Source organism: Solanum stenotomum, chromosome 5 (assembly GCF_019186545.1).
Source record: "Solanum stenotomum isolate F172 chromosome 5, ASM1918654v1, whole genome shotgun sequence".
NCBI lineage: Eukaryota > Viridiplantae > Streptophyta > Magnoliopsida > Solanales > Solanaceae > Solanum > Solanum stenotomum.
In genome coordinates this window covers 35762187-35783370 of record NC_064286.1, presented here as the reverse complement: position 1 = coordinate 35783370, position 21184 = coordinate 35762187, and the positions used below count along the sequence as shown (strand labels likewise).

Sequence of the window (21184 nt, the reverse complement as noted above, 5' to 3'; positions counted from 1 at the left end):
GTTTTGAAGGAAATGCATTGACAGATTTCCCATAAGAAATGAGCAATTGCCTTGGATCATCTCTACCAACTAAGGTTCCGATATTATCCGTAGATTCAACCCGACTGTCCATTATGGTGCGTTGATGCATTACCATAGTCACTACTAGTCATAAATAAGCATGGCAAAATACCGTGCTAACCAGGCATAGAACTAGCATTATCATGTTATAATATAAACACCTCAGTGACAATGAGACCAATTTTACCTATATCCTACTGATCAACTCATCAGATTCTAAAGAAACATTTAAGACACAGTTTGACTAAGTTTCAAAATGTTCATTAACAACCGACTAACAAAAGCCTCTATTTCATCTGGAATTACTGACCGAGGAGGAATTGATTCCAGCGCATACAGAACAATAACCCTCATTACAATAGCATAGTTTAAATTTGTCATATTTCCTTTCGAGCACTCTAATTTACAAACTTGCATGCTACTTTTACAGTACATTTGTGGCATATCTGAAGTAAGCACATAACGTTTCAGAACATAAGGGGAATATAGGAGGAAGATGGGAGGAAATTTGAGAAGATACCAAGACCGAAAAAAATAGTCTTTTTTGCAATAGAAGGGCTACCAAAGGGAAACTCTTTTTCCAATCACTGCCAAACAACCATCTGAAAAACGAAGTTTAATAGATTAAGGAATTGAATGAAGAAATATAAGAGGTATAAAGAAGTGTTTAAAATTAACAGAGAAAAGCATCCTGAAAACAGTACAAGCGATATATGGAAATTTGTCAACATAAACAGTTCCAAAACAGATGAAAGACATCATTAGTTCATACCTTTTCAAGTTTGTAAAAGGGCCAAAACTACGTCTAACCTATTGAAATGGTTTACAAATACCCTCTATTAACCTTTAGATATTAAAGTACCCTTAATGTTTTTTTAAGGCTCAAACATACCTCTGAAACTAACGGATCTAGGTCTTTAAAACAACTCTAAATGGCCAAAAATACCCCTAAATTATTGAAAATGGCTCACAAATACCATTTGTTAACCTTTTGATCTAAAATTACCTTTAACATTCTTTTGTGGCCTCAAACATAGCCCTAAAACAAACGGACCAACCTAAGTCAAATTTGGGTCTTTAAAATAGTCACATGTCATTCTCAACTTGCCATGTTTTTAATATATGATTGAATTAAAGCCCATTCATTCATTAAAACCCAACCCATTTTCATTTTACAAATTAATCACCCGATACAATCTTTTCTCCCCAAAGTATCTGTCATTTCCTACTAAGTTGCTCGGACTAGGGTGCGGGTGTCCAACAAGGGTGCGGATCTGCATGTTGGATTATTCATGATCTAATTTTTAAAATTAAGGGATATGGATCTAGATACGGATACGGGTGCAGGGACTTGGCAAGAAAACAAACTAAAGATATACATAAATATGATACATTGGGAAAACTTATAATGTATCGTGGAAGGGACTTGTTCTAATTTTGATTAAATAGTTCTTTAATTTGAATAGAAATTATTTTTCATTTAAATGATATTCTGATTTTATTTCTGATAAGAAGACTATAAGGGACCAAGTCTCACCATGTTATCGACCATTATCCATGTCCAAATATTCTTCCAAATTTAGCTCAACGTTCAAAATCAAATCTAGCTAAAAAACATGACCGACCCAGCCCACACCCTGGTTCTCCAAACCCCTCCCTCCACGCTCCCCTCTTCTCCATTCACGCCTAAAACAAAGAAGCTAGAGAAACAAAATGATGAAGAACCCTAGTTCAGCTTCAAAACAGCCCCACATCTCTTCTCTCTCACAAATTCATGAACCAATGTATGCTTAGCACGATAGATTTGGTACCACACGTGAAATCTAGAAACTCCTTGACATTATATTACTTTAAATTTTATAAAGAAAAAACATTCGAAGGAGACATAGGACTAGTATAAATCACAATATAGCATAAAAGTTAAAGGTATTTGTTTCCAATCTATTCAAATCTTTACTTTTGAGATATCAAAATTTCAATTCTTTTTCTGAATTATTGGTCAACACACCCGATCTCATTTGATCGAATCAGACACAAATGCCACATCCTTACCCATGTCAAAGTCATGTTGACACAAGTGTGACATCGATTGTGCCGAGTTTGAGTAACTTTGATTTTCTAGAACCTTAGATATGATAGGCGATTTAGGGTAATATTTTTTGTACTACAAAATAGAGATTGGATATAGAAGGATTCTTCTTGAAGAATCAATTCCAAAGTCTTGTTATCAATGTAATTACTTTTACTGCTTTATATGAAACCTTTTTCTATTTTAATTTGATGTAGTTGAACAAAGAGTCTTTTGGAAACAACCTCTTCATCTACGCAAGGTAGGGATAAGGTTTTCGTACACTCTACCCTCCCTAGATCCACTTGTAGGATTCCCCAAAGAATCTGTTATTTCCTAGAAGCTTAGAGGTGATGGGCGATGTTAAAACCCAATTTGGACCGACCTATAACCCTTTCGAATTGCTATTTGATTAAATATGTATCACAAAACCTTTTCCCCTTATTTTATGGGTTTCAAAATTTAAAGTAATTTTATGTTAATAATTAGATTTTAATATTCACAACTTACAAAATTTATTGTAATTATTTTTTCTTATCAAATTACTTTTTTATGAATTCTATTTATCGATTTATAAATTTTTGAAATAATAATTTTACCTATTGGCTTAAGGTTTAAAATATTTATGTATGCTTATTTTATATAAAAACTATTTAGTATGTGTAGTAAATCATTAATTAAATAGCAATTCAATTGACCTTCCCTTGAATCATTTAAATTGTAGCCCCTTCTATTCAATTTATTTAATTCATGACACTTTTTCGATTCAATTTCATTTTTCAATTCTAGCCCTCTCAATACAAATCTTATTTCCATTCTCGCAACTTTGTCATTTCAGCTTTGGCCTATTTTATTCCAATTCTAGATTATCAAATATCTTTCAATCTCAGCCATCCATCCTTTTAATCAAAATTTGAGATCAAATCCTAGTCGTTCATCTTCTCTTAATCAGCGGTTCAAATCTCACAACCCTTTACTTTCCTTTTTAACTCACTTAATACTCAAACCTTAACAATTTTCAATTTTTCTCCTCATCTGAAAGGAGATTGCGCTGCACCTCTCTCTCATCTCCATTTTCTGGTGAAATCACCGTCGTTCCTCTTTCTCCCGTGGTCAGTGAAGGAAACAACAACCAACACCTCTTTCTCGCCCTCTTTCCCTCCTCCTTCTTTTCTGGCAAAAGTCGCCAGAGGCAGTGGCCTCATCTTCCCCTCTCCCCATCCTAGTGAGAACCACTAACCGATGCTTTCTCTTTTCCCCTTCCTCTTCATCCGAAAAGGACCACCAGTGAAATCGGTGAGGCCACCAGTTGGAAGCCGCCTCTCTCCTCTTTTCACGAGGACAATAATCAACGAGTCACAATAACAACCAAAGGACCTATGAGTTCGATAACAAAAAACAAGAGCATTGTTTCTTCGTTGCTTCAATTATAGATAGCGGGTCAGAGTGAGTTGTATTCTAAGGAATTGGTGGAAGTGTATTGAGAAAAATCGAGAACAGGAGATGGCGCGAATTACACGGTGGCCTTACTTCACTCATCTCCATCAAGTCTAATCATCTCTTGATCAAGACCTTGTTAAAACTTTGGGACCCCTGAAAGGCTGCTTTTCAAATTTAGGGATTTTGAACTAACCCTGACAATTGAAGAAGTTGGCGGAATTCTCAACCTTTCTTACAAGGAGTGTGAAATGATTGTACCACACAAACCATCCCCGAGGTCTTTTATGAAAATAGTGGGAATGCACCATAATTGAGATTTACGTTGTTTAAAGGAAGGATGGATTTCTATAAAATTGTTATATTCATGTTTTGGTGATGAAGAGGGCAATGAGAATTTTAACATAGACTTTTCTCTCTTCGTTGAAAAACGGGAAAGATATCGTCTCAATGCGTTTGCTATTGCACTGTTAGGTTCATCAGTTTTCTCTACGAAAAAAGGGAAAAATACATACTAGCCTAAGTTGTGTGGTTTACATGATGACTCGAGGCTGGCTCCAATTACACAAGAAGACTATAGTACCCATGGTACTAGCAAAAATAATAAGGGCATTGTCAGCATACACCAAGGGTAAGAGACACTACAAAGAATGCAATTTCCTATTGGAACTCTAGGTTGTTGAACACTTCCACAAAAGGGATGAATTGGTAGACATTTTGAAAGGTGTAGGGAACAAAATTCTTAGTCATCCCAAAAGGATGAAATATTTTCCTGCCCCTATAGGAACGGAATACTAGCTCGTGTATTTGAGAGGACTTTCGGGTTGTCAAATTCGATAGAAGTATTATTGATTGAAGCCTCGTCGTGCCATCATAATAGGTGATGAGCTCTACTTTATTGAGATTATTGGTTTGAATGACGTTCAACCATATGTGCCTCTCCGAGTCCTTTGTCAGTTTGGGTAAATCCAAATGATACCCTTGCGATCTCATATGGGCCATTACAAGTATAATTTTGGGCCAAATATCCCACAGGTGGATATTATACTGTGAGGTGTAAAAAGGAGGTAACTATTGATGTTCGAGAACAACCTTTCTGTATCCATGAGTATTATGTATGGATCTTGGAAGATGCGGAACATAAATATTCAAGCGTAGAGGGTCTTCCTGGTTTTGGTGATGAAAGGGAGAGAAGATGGGTACACAATCTCCTCAACTATGACTATGTCATAACTCCAGCTATGAGAGAGTAGATTGTGCCCAACATTGGAGACCAACCTTATTGAAATTTTTTTTAGGGCTTGCTTCCCCATGTTACCCCTTGCCCCTTTAGTGTATTTTCAATTTTCTTTATTATGATGTAATAAATTGAATCTTATTCAATAAATAAAGTTTACTTTCTTTATTTTTTTTCTCTAACCCTAAACTCCAAATTGGAAAAATATGGCTCGAAATAATTATTGTGCATCACTTATGTGTTGTCTTAGGCCTACCTTTGGCTCAACTAGGTCCTTTGCATTTAGGGTTATTTCAAACACCATGTTATTATTATAATATTGTTCTAATCTCCTAACATCCTTTTTATGTTGATTTTATTGTTTTCCCCATTGCCTAAGGCTGATCTATCTTTACATCCTGGACCATACAAGATCAAAAGGGACTCCTCTTTCTCCTCCTCCTCCTCCTCCTCCTCCTCAAAGAGCAAGTTGCAAAGAAAAAGGAAAAATGATTGATAGTAATATTACCAATGAAAGGGTTGAAACTTCTGAGGGAGGACAACTCTCTAATGATTTGGTTGGGAGACTAGAATGCAAAATTATGGAGTTAGAGGAAGAGGTGGCCAACATGCGCTATTTGGCAAAATTATCCATCTCTCTCGGCACCCCTTTTGGGGAGCACATGGACAACCTACCCCTCACCAATCAAACCACCCTACCAAATAATCCTCCACCTCATAATATAACCCGACCTAACTCCATTCATCCAAATAATTTACCATCACCTCACACCCAAATGCAACCAAACTCCACTCATATTCCTCCTCAATATACCCAAATTCCATCTCATCAAGTGTCTTTAGACCTATGGGGGAGATAATAAGATAAGAAACCAAATCAAGTGTTGAGAATCACATAGTGATGTCTTCAGAAAGAGTTAAAGTGATATATCGATCATTTCATACTTTAGTGTACTCCTCAAATTTCAGCCGTTACAACATCCAGTTGATGCCTTTAATATCAGGATTGCGTCTATGGCCTATGCTCATGCACTTCATAGAGATTCATATCTATGATCAATTCCCAGAACAAGGGGAACATACTTAAGCCCATTGATCTCAATCTTATTCCATAAAGTTATGGATATCAGGCTCATGATATGAACCTATTCATAAGCACTCATGTCTCATACTACGCTCAATTTCACAAATTCAAGATTTAATCTTAATGGCTAGAAAAATAATGTTATGTCATGTATATTCTTATATCAAAACTCTCGAATGAATCGTGTTTATGATCTTTCACCCTAACCACTTTGAGTGATCCTTTTCAGTTTTGATAGTGATGTTGTCGATAGTAGTTGAGTAATGATAAATGAGAGGGTTTATGTTTCTTATTGTGGTAGTGGTGGTGTTTTTATTCCACCTAAGGTTATAAATGTAGAGGAAGATGGATATAAGGTTTTAAGATGAGTAATAAGTCAGTTTTGTGGTAATAATGCATGAAAGTTAAGTTGTTAGAAGTGACAAGAGAATGAGGAATTCTTATAAGGATTGGTTAGTAGGAGTCCATGGAGTTGTTATAGTACTAGGCTTGAATGTATTGTTGGTAGCATGTGGATGAATTCATGATGCATTAGGTGGTTCTTGATTAAGACTCAAGGTTAGTTGAATGTGGTGGTAAGGAGTAATATCCTTGGGATGAGATTTCCTATAAAGGAAAAGAACCTGAATGTTGTGATTTAGATTAGAATAATCACCTTATGTTAAGTACTTTGTGATTTTGAGTTAGGCTTGAATATAGTAAAAGCATACAGTTAGACTCAGACCTTAGTAAGAGTAGTCATAAACCCTTATGAGTTGGAGCTTATTAGGTGCGGTATTCATAATGGAAGTCATGATATAGTGGTGTTTCTAGGATTGAAAGCTAGCAGTTGTATTGCTTAAGGTGTAATAGTCCCATTCTTACTTCATGCCCAAATTTCCTTTGTCTCATGTAAGATAGCTTCAGATAAGAGCTTTGCTATGTTCAAACTCATATCGTTCTTGGCTTATGTGCAAAAGAAAGTTCCAAACTCTTAGTATAAATCAGTTTCGCCTATGTTAGTAGGCAAGTTCAGAAGTCAGAAACATTGTAAGAGTAACCCCTTCTCCATTCTCAGTCCAACCTTCATTCGAGGATGAATAATCCCAAGGAGGAGATATTGTAACACCCCAAAAATTTATGAGTTAATGCTCAAACCATTATTCATTGTGAATAATATTGTACCGAGTGTTTCTAAATTTTATTAGGTGTTAAGGTCCATAAAATCCCCTAGCATAAAGTTGAGTTGAAAATTTTCTTTCCGATTGAGTTTCACTATGAGATTTTACTTGGGTCAACTTCAAATGACTATATCTTTTAGAACATAAAGAGTTAGATGTCCCATAACCTACCAAATGGAAGGTCTTTGAGTCCTCTTTCAAACGCCGCCAAGTTTTCTAAATTTCGAACTCAGACTAAAAGGTTATGCTTAGTTGAGTGAAGCCTCTCTATTTAAGAAATTACACTCGTATTAGGAAAGATATTTTGTTCTTTTCCTTTTTCCCACTTGTCTTAGCACTTTTTTCCTGACCCAATTAAGGGTTTAATCAGATTCTAAAATACATATTCAAATTCAAAACACTTGGGTTTTTTAGAGCGAAGTTTCACGAAGAGTAAAAGAGGGTTTTCAAACGTTCATTCAAGAGCCGAGGAAATTCTCCAAGAACAATCGTTCTTTCCAGGTATGTGAGGTTTCCCATAGTGATCAACTTGTTCATCTTCACACCAATCATGTAGTTCTTCCATTAATTCATCCATGAAATCATTTATGTAAAGATTCTTGAAGAATTCTTGAGTTTTAGTCCCATTCTTTAATAATGGAGGTTTTAAGTTCTTGAGGTGAGGGTCTTGTCAATAAGTGGTGTTTCTTGATAGAATTTGAGTGAGATTTCATTAAAAATGTATTGGGTTTATCAATCAAGGACAGTTTTGAAGAAACCAATCGATTCTAGATGAGTTAGGACCCAAAATTGTATAAGAAAATTTGTCGGATTTCTGGGTTTGGGATGGGGCAATGCGCCCCCATAGCGGCAGGAGGGTTGGCGCCCTGCGCCAGCAGTGCTCCCCAAATTACTCCCAGTTTTGTTGGGGTAAGCGTGAAACACCACAGATGTGCCACGGTCACCTGCCCATTTTTCTTCTCCGTTCTTTGTTCCTTTTAATTGTGTCTTCGTTCTCCTCTTAATATTAACTCTAAAATTCTTCATTAATCCTTAAGAGATCCTACATATCCTAATCACATCTCTCAATTTACACTTCGAATTAAAGAAAAGTTTAGAGGAAATTTCAAGCGGTCCTTTTTAAGTCATTTTGAGAAGTCTTTTGCAATTAACTATAGACTTGAACTAAGTCTTGAGTAAATAAGTATGATAATGAGAAGAATTGTATTCATGAGTCTATATTTTTATTGAAATCCTTGAGTTGAATCGTTCATGTCCATAATTCGGCATGAACCCTATGAATTACGTATTCTTCAGATGAGAAGTATTGTTGAGTTATGAGTTCTTGAGTCCTTGAGTTTTGAGTATTGAATTTCTATATTTTTATTGAGATCCTAGAGTTGGTTCGTTCATATCTATATTTTCAGCATGAATCCTATTTTGAGTTATAACTCTTGAGAGTCTTTTAAAGCCAATCACCATCTCTTAAATTGAGTTTTGAGTAAAAGTTTTAAGAGAACTAAGTATTCCCAAATATACCATTTTTACATTGAGAAAAGAGAAACATTGATTTATAAAAAGAGTTTATGAGTTCAAAAATATTTCAAGAACAGTTTCTTCTTTTAAGAGGATGGTTTGAGCAATTATCCCAAACTAGAGAAAGAGTATGTTTTAATACATTGAGCATAAAGTTATATTGATTATTGTGGGAGTACTATCGAGCACCGAATTGGGTTAGAGTCTTTTATAACTCGGAAGTCCCATAAAACTGCATAGCAATCATAGGGATAAGATAACATTGATTATTCATGCGACTTCTCCTTGACTCTGAGAAGGCCTATGAGATTGATCCATGGTAACAATATCATCCTATACCCCGGCAAGGTATAGGATGGCCCTTGCAACATGAGCGAAACATTGTATCATTGCTAGGCTTATAGTAATGGTTGTTGGTTAGAGAAACTCCCTAGAAAGTAAAGTATACTATTTTCATGTTGCTTACATTGTATATCTTATTGTAAAGCTTAAATGGTTACCAATTCATATTCATGTATTGATCTAATTATGTTGCTTTCAGTTATTCAAGTAGTTAATTGTTTACTCTAACCTTATCACTTACCAGTACATTTAATGTACTGACGACATTTGACCTACATAAATTTTTTTCATGCAGATACAGGTGCTCAGGACCATCAATAGGCATTTCATTGAGATCACTATTCACTCGTAGATAGTTATGGTGTGGCCTCCTTGCTTTCGGGAGACTCTATTTACATTTAGCCTTGTAGTATTCGAGGTGTCAGTGGTCTTGTCCTGATATCCATATTATATGGTTAGAGGCTTCATAGACAGACAAAATTTGATGCTTCCATTGTTTTCTTAGGATGTTTTATTTAATTTATGATTCATGTTAAATATTTGTAAGACATTATTTTAAGACTTTGTTAAATGTCTAAGTGTTTACTTATTTTAAGCATCCGCGTATTGTTTAGTGTCATGTAAGTCATGTAGCCAGGCCAATGGTTCCCTTGGGGATCAGAAAAGGTTATTGAGTGCCACTTACATCTATGGTGTAGGCCCGGGTCGTGACAGATCAAGCTACTTCATACCGAACCCAAAAACCGTCAACAAATTGCAACTGTCCTTCTGATAAGATAAAGAACCAAGCTACTGTATACTGCATTTGACAATCGCCAATAAAGGGCAATCGATCCTTTCAACAAGGTGGAGGTCTAAGTTGTTTCATGCTCTCAACTATCATATTTAAAAAAAAAAATTAAAGGCAGGTTTTCAGCCTATTTTATTGATTAAAAGGCCGTAAAACAAAATTATAGTTATGTACAGATTAGGCCCAAAACCCAGGCCCTATCTGTAAGAAAAAAACAAAAGAAGCTTCTACTATGAAAGGAAACTAAAGTGAACATGAAAACTGAAAAAAGGTTCTTGAAGGTCTCCATCTCAATCGTTCTTCTTCAACATCAATCCAGCAGCTAAGTTGAATGCATCCGTCTGATCCTACGGTGCAGATCCTACAATATCAAGCTCGAGAAGGAATACGATGCCTTGTCTTCTCTAATTTTACAAGATAAATACTTCCTTCGATTTTATTTTTTCAGTTCGATGGGTTAAGTCTCTGAAGAAACTAATACCACCAATTGACCGGAGCTGAAAATGTTCAGAACTACCAAACCTTGCTTAATCTGTTTTGATTACCTTTTGTAGAGGTCGAAGAATCAATATCAAGTCTAGGTTTTCACGTATCATCTGCATCTAGGTCTGGGTTGTCGGTCATTTGTACACCTCAAGCTCTCATCAGGTGCTGATCTTTAACCCTTTCGAATTATTTCTGACACTTATGCAAAATGGTAGATTTAAATTGCTAGAACTTGATTTTTCAACTAGTCTTCAGTATGTTGTAAAGTTCTCACTTTGTATATTAGTGGTTAACTGTTCTTCTGATATGAGGGATGCCTTGTTTATCTAAATACAATATTTTCCTGCCTTCACTGGGTACATCCTCACCATTTCTGATTAGATAATCACCTGCACGAAAAACCAGGTTAGCAAAATAGTCAGCAAGGGTATTTCCTTCCCTCATGGAATGTTGTACTCTTGCTGAGACTGATCTCCTTATCATGTTGATGAAACTTATTTCCATTGCTACACTCCATGGAGGATGGAGCTACCCAATGGCCTTCTAATAGCTGAAACAAAACCATGGAGTCAGTTTCAATAATGATCTCATGAATCCCATTCTCTCTGCAATACTCTAGTCCTTCTCTCATAGCCCTCACTTCAGCCCCTAGGCTAGTTGTATCTGATATTCTAATTAACACCTTTTGCTGCCATTAACTTTCCCTCTGAATCTCTTATACAAAATGTTGCAGAGCTGGGGCTTGGGTTACCCTTAGAGGCCCCATATATATTCACCTTTACCTTGTCAATAGGTGGGGCCAACCACCTAATTATTTGAAAAGAATGGGATGGACTATAAGCTTCAAGTGTTGCTACTAGTTCAGGCCAATTCTTCCTTTCACCTTCCATATGGTGCCTAATCCACACGAATTTCCTCATAGCATATGTGATTTTTGAAATAACCTTAGTAGTAGAATACTTCCCCCCATGTAGAATGGTACATAGTATAATCATAGGAATTACCTGCAGAACACTTTTCATTCTCCATTCCCCTCCATGCTCCACCATTTTCTTATGTTTGGCTTCAAAAACTGGCTGCATTGAAAACCTATAGCATTGGAAAAGTATCTCCAGATTGTTGTAGTTATCTCACCCTTAATGAAGAGATTTTCAATAGATTCCTCCTCTGGACTGGTGCAACGGTTGCAATTTTGTGAGATATTAGGATTCCACTTGTGCATGACTGTTGCTATTGGAACTTTCCTTAGCCATATTCTCCATGTGAGGAAAGAGTACTTGAAAGGTAGGCCTTTACTCCATAGGAGTGTAAAGTCTTCCTTAATCTCATCTCTCTGTCTCAACAACTCCCAACTTGTTTTGACACAAACTTTACCATCACAGGATTTGGTCCACCATGGTTTATCATTCTGATTTGTGAGATAACTTTTCTCAACTATCATATTGTGCCCTAAAATTGCATGTGCCCAAAAAATAGCATTGTGCCCGAGAAATTCATGTGCTCGATGGTTGCATGTGCTCGAGAAATTCTATTGTGCCCGAGATTGCATTGTGCCAAAGAATTGTATGTACCCAAGATTGCATGTTCCCCAAAATTGCATTGTGCCTGACATTGCATTTTGCCCGAAGATTGCATGTGCCCGAGAAATTACATTGCGCCCGAAGATTGTAATGTTCCCAAGAAATTGCATTACGCTCGAAAGATTGTATGTGCCTGAGAAATTGCATATGCTTGAGATTTGCATGTACCCAAGAATTGCATTGTGCCCAAGATATTGCATGTTCCTGAAGAATGCATTGAGCCTAAAATTTGCATGAGCTTGAGATATTGCATATGCCCGAGATATTGCATGTGCTCAAATATTACATTATACCCGAAGACTACATTATGGCTAAGAATTTCATGTGCCTAAGATTTGCATCTACATTGAGTTCGAGAATTATATGGAACCCGAGAACTATTGGAGCTACTATTGATTCGAGTCACAAGAGTCGCGTGGAGCTCAAAGAAACACATTTGTATGGAGCTTCTATCAAATTAAGCCACAAGTATCTATATATGCTTGAATTACATCAAAGCATATACACTCTGATCTCTTTACTTATTACTTATGTTTCAAAGGCGTTATCGTCCAAAGGCACGATCTTTCATGGCTTTCGGATATCATATCATGGCCTAAGGATTTAATTTCTATGTATCATGATCTAAAAGTGTCATAGTCTAAAAACATCATTTTTTATGGCCTACAGACAACATTTTCATGACTCGAGGATTTGATTTTGCATATCATGGACCTAAGCATCATTGCCTAAGACATCATCTTCATAGCCTTAAGACATCATCTTCATAGCCTTAAGGCAAATATCATGGTCGATATGAGAAATTGCATCATGTTTAGATCTACCGTTAGTTTTATATATCTGCCCTATTCACTTTATTTAGTGGTATCAAAAACTACAGATTTGTAGAGACTGACAGATTGCAAATGAGATCAATTTCCCTTTAGATTTGACAATCACACCGTATATATCACAACAATGCCCTCTAAATTTGTCGATACTCATATGATCTTTTGCGCTATTCAGTCCACCTCATTGCTCTAATCCTATCCATTCAAGTTGTTATCGTCCCTGTGCGAATATCATACAGTTATTTCAATTTTAGGAACTATGTTTGTTCTTAAATCTAGAACTACACACGATCTGATTATCGTAATACCAGAGATCTGTAGGCGACATAAAACCAAAGTCTCATCATACAATTATTCCCAACTATACGTCCTTTCAATGGATCCCACTGACATCTTTTCGTTAGTTGGACAAAATAGGCTACTTAGTCAACGTTGGTTGCTCGAAAATTCATCCCTTATTTTCAAGCAACCAAGTGACAGCTATTGACCACCAATTTTGACTGACCTATAACTCTTTACGAATTGCTATTTGATTAAATATGTATGTCAAAACCTTTTCTTCTTATTTTACAGGTTCAAAATTTAAAGTAATTTTATGTAGATAATTAGATTTTAATATTCACGATTTACAAAATATATTGTAATTATTTTTTCTTATCAAATTACTATTTTATTATCGGTTTAACGTTTAGAAGTTCCTATTTTATATAAAAATTATATATTATGTGTAGCACATCATTAATTAAATAGAAATTCAATTATCATATAGACATCATCAGCTTAAAAACTCCTCTTCTATGTTTGCATAAGGCATAGACAAATACTTTCCATATTTCCCAATAAACTCCTCTTATATGTTTTCATAAGGCATCGACAAACACTTTCCATATTTCCCAATAATTAGCATACTGAGTTCTACATAAAAAAATGTCAATGTTGAAAGTTTTTTATAGACTAATAAAACACAAATTCAACTACTAAACATCGATGAATAAATGTAACAAACAGAAAAATAATAGCGGCAATCAATATGAAAATAGACGAATGTAACTAATTTTATTCTTACATAGAAATCTCCTTGTGATCTTTACCAAACTGCTCAACTGCATATTTCACAAAATCACGGCATAGCTATTCTCGAAGCATGTAATATTAAACTTCTTCCTACGCAGAAAATTTGAATCTTTAAAGTACCCTTCATTGTATATCAGGTGAAAGCTTTTTGTATTATCCTCCATACTCAATGGTGTCGGCTTCCTTGATTTAACACTATTTACCTCCTCTTTCATAAACAATTCATGTAAGTTCTTACTCTTCCCCTCATTTTGCGATGCTCCATCACCGTTTCTAGCTTCCTCTTTCTTATTAGCTTTTCTCATTTTTCCTCTTCTCTCATAAAACCCTCACTTCTCCCTCCATTTTTTTCAACTTACACTTCAATTATTTTTTTTCTATTTCATCACCACTTTCCGACTTCAGGCCTTTTGAAAGAAAACGTACACCCAATTGTTTCTAAGAGACCAACAAATTTTGAAAAGAAAACACCCCAACGGTTTCTTTGCTACAAAATCTGAACTAGTTAATTCTTTTTGAATCCGAGTTGAAAATGAAAAGGCTCTCCAAAAAGATATGAAAATTGATATGGGGTTGAAGAATTCAAGCATGTTGATTTTATTGAGTTTGGGGGGAAGTTAAAGAATTGTTAGAAAACACCAAGAGTTGAACTTTCTCAGGTATATCATTGGTGGGTTTCTTTGAGAAAATTGAATAAAATGTGTCAAATAAGTCTTGGTTTTGTTTTTGGTGACACTTTTACCAAGGAAATATCAAAGTTTCTTTAAAACCTAATTAAGTTAATTTGGGACCAAATTAATATTTTTAAAAGTTGTTAATCATTTCGAAGATAACAAAACTTCATATTCGTTCCATTTAAAAAAAAGAAAAAAACTCATTCAACACTTCTCTAACTTCTTTGCACCAACAACACTCCCTTTCAACCAACAGGTTCCTCTAGATTCTCCGCCTCGTTGTCGTCGCTCATGACTCTATTAAAATCTTAATGTCGTCACTGATCGTCACTCTTCTATCAGGTAAGTCGGTTATTTTTGTGAATTTTTTTTTGGATTTGTGAACAAAACACTGTTGAACAAGAACACATTATTGATAATAAAGTTTTTTTCCTTTTCTTGGGTTAAGAAACAAAAAGTTGTTCTATAGTTGTGAATATTGAATAACGGGTCAATGGGACCTGTTGTTTCTTGTTTCTGAAAGAAAAACGAGAAATTCAAAAAACCCTAAACTTTGGGAAATTATTTGAATATATATATCATGTATATTGGGTTGTTGTTGTTTAGGAAAACTCATTTTTGTTTATTTCTTTCTTCTTTTTGTGAAAATGGTTTGTGAAATTGTCCAACATATAACTCATTTCATGGAGGAAGTGTCATCTGTTGCAACAGAAGAGTCATATGTTGGTAGAAATTCCAACATAGTGGTCATATGTTGCAACAAGTTATCCATGTGTTGCAACAGAAGGTAAGTATGTGGTAGTAGAAGTATAAATTGATACCCATTATTTTCTTATAATCAAGTGTAACCTTTTTTGTTTACTTGTAGATAAAACGTCATAAGAAAAGCCTATAATTGAAATGAGTTGCTGGGACATGCCCCCAACAAACTCTAACAAGACTGAAACTAAAATTAAAGACTGAAATGTAAAGCATGTCTATTGTCCTCGAAGTATGATGACTCACCACTGAAGCTTCTAAAGTCAGATTGAGGATCGAACTAAGCGTGATCTAGATGCTGAGTGCCTGAACCTACATTATGAAATGATGTAGTGCAAAGTATGCGTCAGTATTTGGAATGTACTAAGCATGCATGATATACATATGCTAAGCGAAACAAAGTATATAAGTTGAACAATGCATAACTGAGCAATTATGTAATATGAACAAGTATAACTGAAAATTGAATTGAATGCAATGACCAAGTAGGGCTGGCAGGGGGACTGGGTCGGCCCGCGACCGGTTCGAGAACTGGCTTGCTGGACCCGATCCCGATCCCGTCTATTCTCGCGGGTTGGAGGGACTTCGGGATAGGGGACCGGTTCACCCTTTGGTCCCGATCGACCTGGCCCAGTCCAGACTTGGCTGAACCGACCGGTTTTGCGGTATCCCCTATTTTTTAATTTCATTTTGAATTATATCCATTGGGGACTGTTGGGGCAACGGCTAGTGGGGCCCCCCGACGGATTTATTCACCTTTTTCACTTCCCTACCGCCCCCCTACTTTTAATACTTTAATTTAAACCCTCAAGTTATCATAAATACACTTTAACCCATTTTTAATATTATAAATACCCCTCTATCCCTTATTATTTCTTACAAAATCATTAATTTTTGTGTTATTATTATTTTTATATGACATATAAAATTAAATATGAGTTCTAGCAAAAAAGATATCGGTAAAGGAAAAGAGAAAGAACCAAGTGGCATTAGTAAATTATTTAATTTTAATAAAAAAAGTAGTAAGGAAAAAAAAGAAGAGTAAATGAGGTGGTACTTCTTCTAAATCAATGTCTAAAGTTAGATTTAATACAAATGATTCTACTTATGTTGATGATACTTCTTATGATATTGATTCAAATGTTCAACTTGATCATGAAATTTTACAACGAATTTATGGTGATATTAATCCTTATCTTGATGAAAATTCAGGTGAAGAAGTAGAAGTTGATTCGGGAGAAGAAGAATTAGAAGATACACCTACTAGTCCGATGACAGAAGTTCCAAATGAAACTACAAATTCAACGGAGCAAAATTGTTGACGCCCACCCCTTATACCTCCTGTAAGGGAGAAGGTGAAGTATCAACGCCCTAAAACTTCTGTTGTGTAGCAATTTATGACTTTAGATAAGGAAAACTCTATTGCTATTTGTAAAAAGTGTAAGCAACCTTTTAAACATAAACAAGGTGGAGGTCAAGGTAAGACGGGGAGTGGAGTACCCATGAAATGGGGGAGTAGAGTACCCATGAAAGATCCAGACAAACGACGATGGCATAGAGAAACATAATTATAGATGGAATTATTCTATAAATTTACTTTACCCATAAAATATCAATCAATGTAAAAGAAAAACGTGAATAATTGAGCCAACAATGATCAAAGTGTTTTATTCATCAATTAATGCTTCTTTCTTCCTTTCACTACAAAAATTATAATAAATGGAATTAACTACAAAATAAATGGATAATCGATACTAAAGCAGATCATGACGGCAAACAGGGCAAGAATGATCGTTCTCTAACCATAAACAAGGAGTTTGGCATATAACAAGCATACTGAAAATGACTAAGTAAATAATGTACTATGCAAAAGCTAAAAACAATGGATATCTGAAATGGGGAAAAAAACAACTAGTCTGAAAATATAAAATAAAATAAGAGTTTAGCAATGATTGAAAAAACACTTCATAGCTAGAGCAGAAACTACTAACTACTACGTTTGAAGAGCCTCTAACTGTATTATGTTGCTGGGACATGCCCCCAACTAACTCTATCAATACTAGAACTAAAAAATAAAGACTGAAATATAAAGGATGTCTATTGTCCTCGAAGAATGAGGACTCATCACTAAAGCTGCTGAAGTCGAATTGAGGATCGAACTAAGTGTGATCTTGATGATGAGTGCCTAAACAAACATCATGAAACGATGTAGCACAAAGTATGTGTTAGTACTTGAAATGCTGAAAACCTAGTCACTACACTAAGAGTCTAATTATTAGAGCTATTATTAACTGACATAAACCACGTGAGCTAAACATGGAGTCATATGTATACGCCCCATCGAGAGGATCCAATATACCTTGCCAAGGGTATAGAAGCATGAGTTTATGTCTAACTGACCTAGATAGTATAATTCATGAACTAGGATAAATTTACACAAGTTAGGATTCTGAGTGATATGCATGGAATTATACTAAATTACAACGAAAAACATTTATTTAGATTAAAGGAACCATAATCACAATACATCTTGAAAATCTAGAAACCCTATGTCTAAGTAGTTTATGAGAATATGAAGAAATAATTGAATACTAGGGACCTAATGGGTGAAAGGAACCCACTAGTAAAATCCTACAAACCTAGTGACAAAATATATGGAGAAATCCTTTTGATTTTGCGGCTAAACTTTGAAAAATACATCTGCTTATTCTTGGAAGAAACTGGTGACTTTTCCTTTTCTTTTTGCTCCAAGTTTGGTGATTTTTTGAGAATGAGGATTTTGGGTATTGTCTGACTAGATTGTTAGGCTTAGACAGAGTAAAACGACGTAGTTTAGGCATCAAACAACGTAGTTTAAATTCCCCATGCATAGGAGAAAAGACCAAAACAACTAAAACATAAAATAGACGATGTGTCATCCAGGGTGGGACTGACGGGCCATCATTTGAACCACTGCCCGTCAACTAGGTCGTCGTTTCTTCTCCACTCATTAGGGCTTCACCAAAATGAGCATAACATTTTACTACGAGCTTGGATTTTAGAAAACTCGGTGGAGTTGGAAAGAGAATTCAATTATCTGTAATTTTATAGGTCATAGGCCACCTAACTCATTTTGTTCTAAAAGATATGACCTTTTGAAGTTTATCTAAAAGCCCTCTCTTTCAAATAACTGTTGATTCTCACCAACGGCCAGACCTACGGTCCCTAGGTCCAACAACGGACTATAATGGTCAGTCGTGGGTGGGGTCAAAGACCACTAAACCTTGGACCTCAAAGATGGGACCCCACTTAGGGACCCTGGGTCCATCGACGGACTGTGGACCACGGTTGTCGGTGCCATTTCCTTGGACCCAAAGTTTTACATATCTATGTCAACAAATACCAATCGTTTCCTTCTTCCTCTTCTAACATCAAATGATCTTCTTATTGATGCGAAAAATGTGAGCATCACTCTGAATATTTTCATAATCATGTTAAGGAATCGACAAATACTATTAAGGAATTGAGATCCAATATTGTTTTCCTTTCATCAAAAAAGATTTCACAACCTTTGAAGTTTAGGAGGTCAAAAAACTCAATTTGTAGATCACTATCTAATATCAAAAAAAGAAAAAGACCAACAACTACTGCTCCACTATCTTTCTCAACCTCAAACGGTAAAGATAAAGTCATCCTTCATGTTATATGGAAAAAATATCCATTTAATGGTTTTAACATTTGGCGAGGGTCTATCTCAACTAATGATATCCTTCTCTTAATGGATAAACGAGGGTCTACATACATGAGAGTGATGACCACCTTGTTTCATGACATAATCCATAGGGAAATTGAAGTTTATGTGGAGATGCCATCATCAAGTCAAAGAAGGGTTCAAATCATATGGATGATCTTCAAAAGTTCTTTGCAAGATAGCGCAAGTATAATTTGAAGTTGAATCTTGCAAAATGTGTCTTTGGCGTTCCTGTTGGAAAGCTATTGGGTTTTATTCTCAGCCGCCGAGGTATAGAATTAGATCCATCAAAAATCAAAGCCATCTGTGATCTTCCTCCACCGAAGAATAAGAAAGAGGTAATGGTTTTCTTGGGATGACTTAACTACATTAGTCGTTTCATAGCTCAGTGAGCCAATTTCCAAGCTTCTAAAGAAGGACGCTGCTGTAAAATGGACTAGCGAATGTCAACAAGCATTTGACAAGATCAAAGACTCTTTGTCAAATACTCCTGAGTTGGTTCCTTCCGAATCTGGTAGACCATTGTTATACATATTAGTATTGGACAATGCTTTTAGCTACATCTTGGGGTAACATGATGTAACAGGAAAGAATGATTAGACAATATACTACATGAGCAAGAAGTTCACACTCTATGAAGCCCGATATTCTTTATTGTAACATACCTATTGTGCTTTAACTTGGGTTGCCCAGAAGATTTGACACGACCTCTCTTCACCCATTACTTATCTGATCTCAAAGATGGATCCTCTGAAATATATTTTACAAAAGCCCATGCCTACAAGTAAACTAGCTAAATGGAAGATACTATTGAGAGAGTTTGACATTGTGTATATTACAGAAAAAATAGTGAAGGCACATGTATTAGCAGATCATCTGGTGGAGAACCATGTAGATGATGAGTATAGACCTCTGAAGACTTGATTTTTGGATGAACAAGTAGCTTTAGTGGGGAAGACATCTATGAAGAATATGATTGTTGGAGGATGTTCTTGATGGAGCTAAGATTTTAAGAGCGTTTAGCATTGGAGCTGTTCTGATTTCATCAACTGGTCAACATTATCCGGTAATGGTGAAACTCAGATTCCTTTGCTGAAATAATATGATTGAATATGAAGCTTGCCTTTTGGGACTCTGATGGCCAATTGACTTTGATGTCCAAGAGATGTTGATAATTGTAGATTCAAACTTATTAATACATCATGTTTGAGGAGAGTGGGCAACCAAGAATCGGAAGCTGCTACCATATTTGGAGTGCGTGCATTGGTTGTGCAAAATGAATATACAGATGTCCTAGCCACTTTATCCTCTATTATTGAACACACAGATCGTAATCACAGTGAAAAGTCACATCATTTGTTGGTTTAGAATCTCTGAGTCAATTATTACCAACAATCGAACTAATTTAAATAGTGATTTGATGAAAGCATTATGTGAGAAGTTCAAGATCACCTATCGAAATTCCACGCCATCTAGGCCATAGTTGAATGGAGCAGTTGAGGCTGAAAACAAGAACATCAAGAGGATACTACACAAGATCATCGACTATTACAACCATTGGCATTAAAATTTACCCTTTGCTTTGCTTGAATATCATTCTACAATCAGAACTTCTACTGGGGCTACACCTTTTTTTTCTTTTTATATGATAATGAGGTTTTAATACATGCTGATGTGGAGATACCATCTCTGAGTATCATTCAAGAGGCGAAGCTGAGCGATGCCAAATGGGTACAAGTTCGGTCGGAGAATTTGGCATTAATTGACGAAAGAAGGATTAATATTGTTTGACATGGGCAACTGTATCAAAATAGAATGGCAAGAGCTTTCAACAAGAAGGTTAAGCCCATATATTTCTCACCTGGGCAACTAGTTTTGAAACAGATCTTCCCAAATCAAGATGAGGCAAAGGGAAAATTCTCACCAAACGGGTAAGGTCCATACATAGTCTCTAGGGTGTTAATAAGAGGAGCACTCATATTGGCAGAAATAAATGGTGAAAATGCGCTCAAACTTATCAATACAGATGTTGAGAAGAGATACTACATCTAAGTTTTGATTCATGCTCTTTACTGTGTAATTTGGAACTACGTCGGACCTTATTCCTGTTTAAGAGGGTATACGTAGGCGCTCCTATGGAGTTCGGTCTTATCCTAATAAAAAATATCATTTTCTCTTGATTAAGTAACTAGGGAAGAATTTGTTAGGGGGTTTCAAAAATTCCATCAAAGAGAATTGTCGTGCAAATCAAGACTAGGCAATTTTTTTTAGAGGATCTCAATAATTCATAGAAATAAATCTACAATCTGCGATGACAGAAGTCTATACTGGGTAGAAATTTTTAATGGTTTCAAATAT

General features: G+C 35.7%; 1 pseudogene; it reads right to left on the bottom strand.

The window, feature by feature from the left end:
• Nucleotides 1-288: 288 nt before the first annotated feature.
• The window catches only part of LOC125863888 (uncharacterized), a 34178-nt pseudogene continuing 13282 nt past the window's right edge, over nucleotides 289-21184 (bottom strand).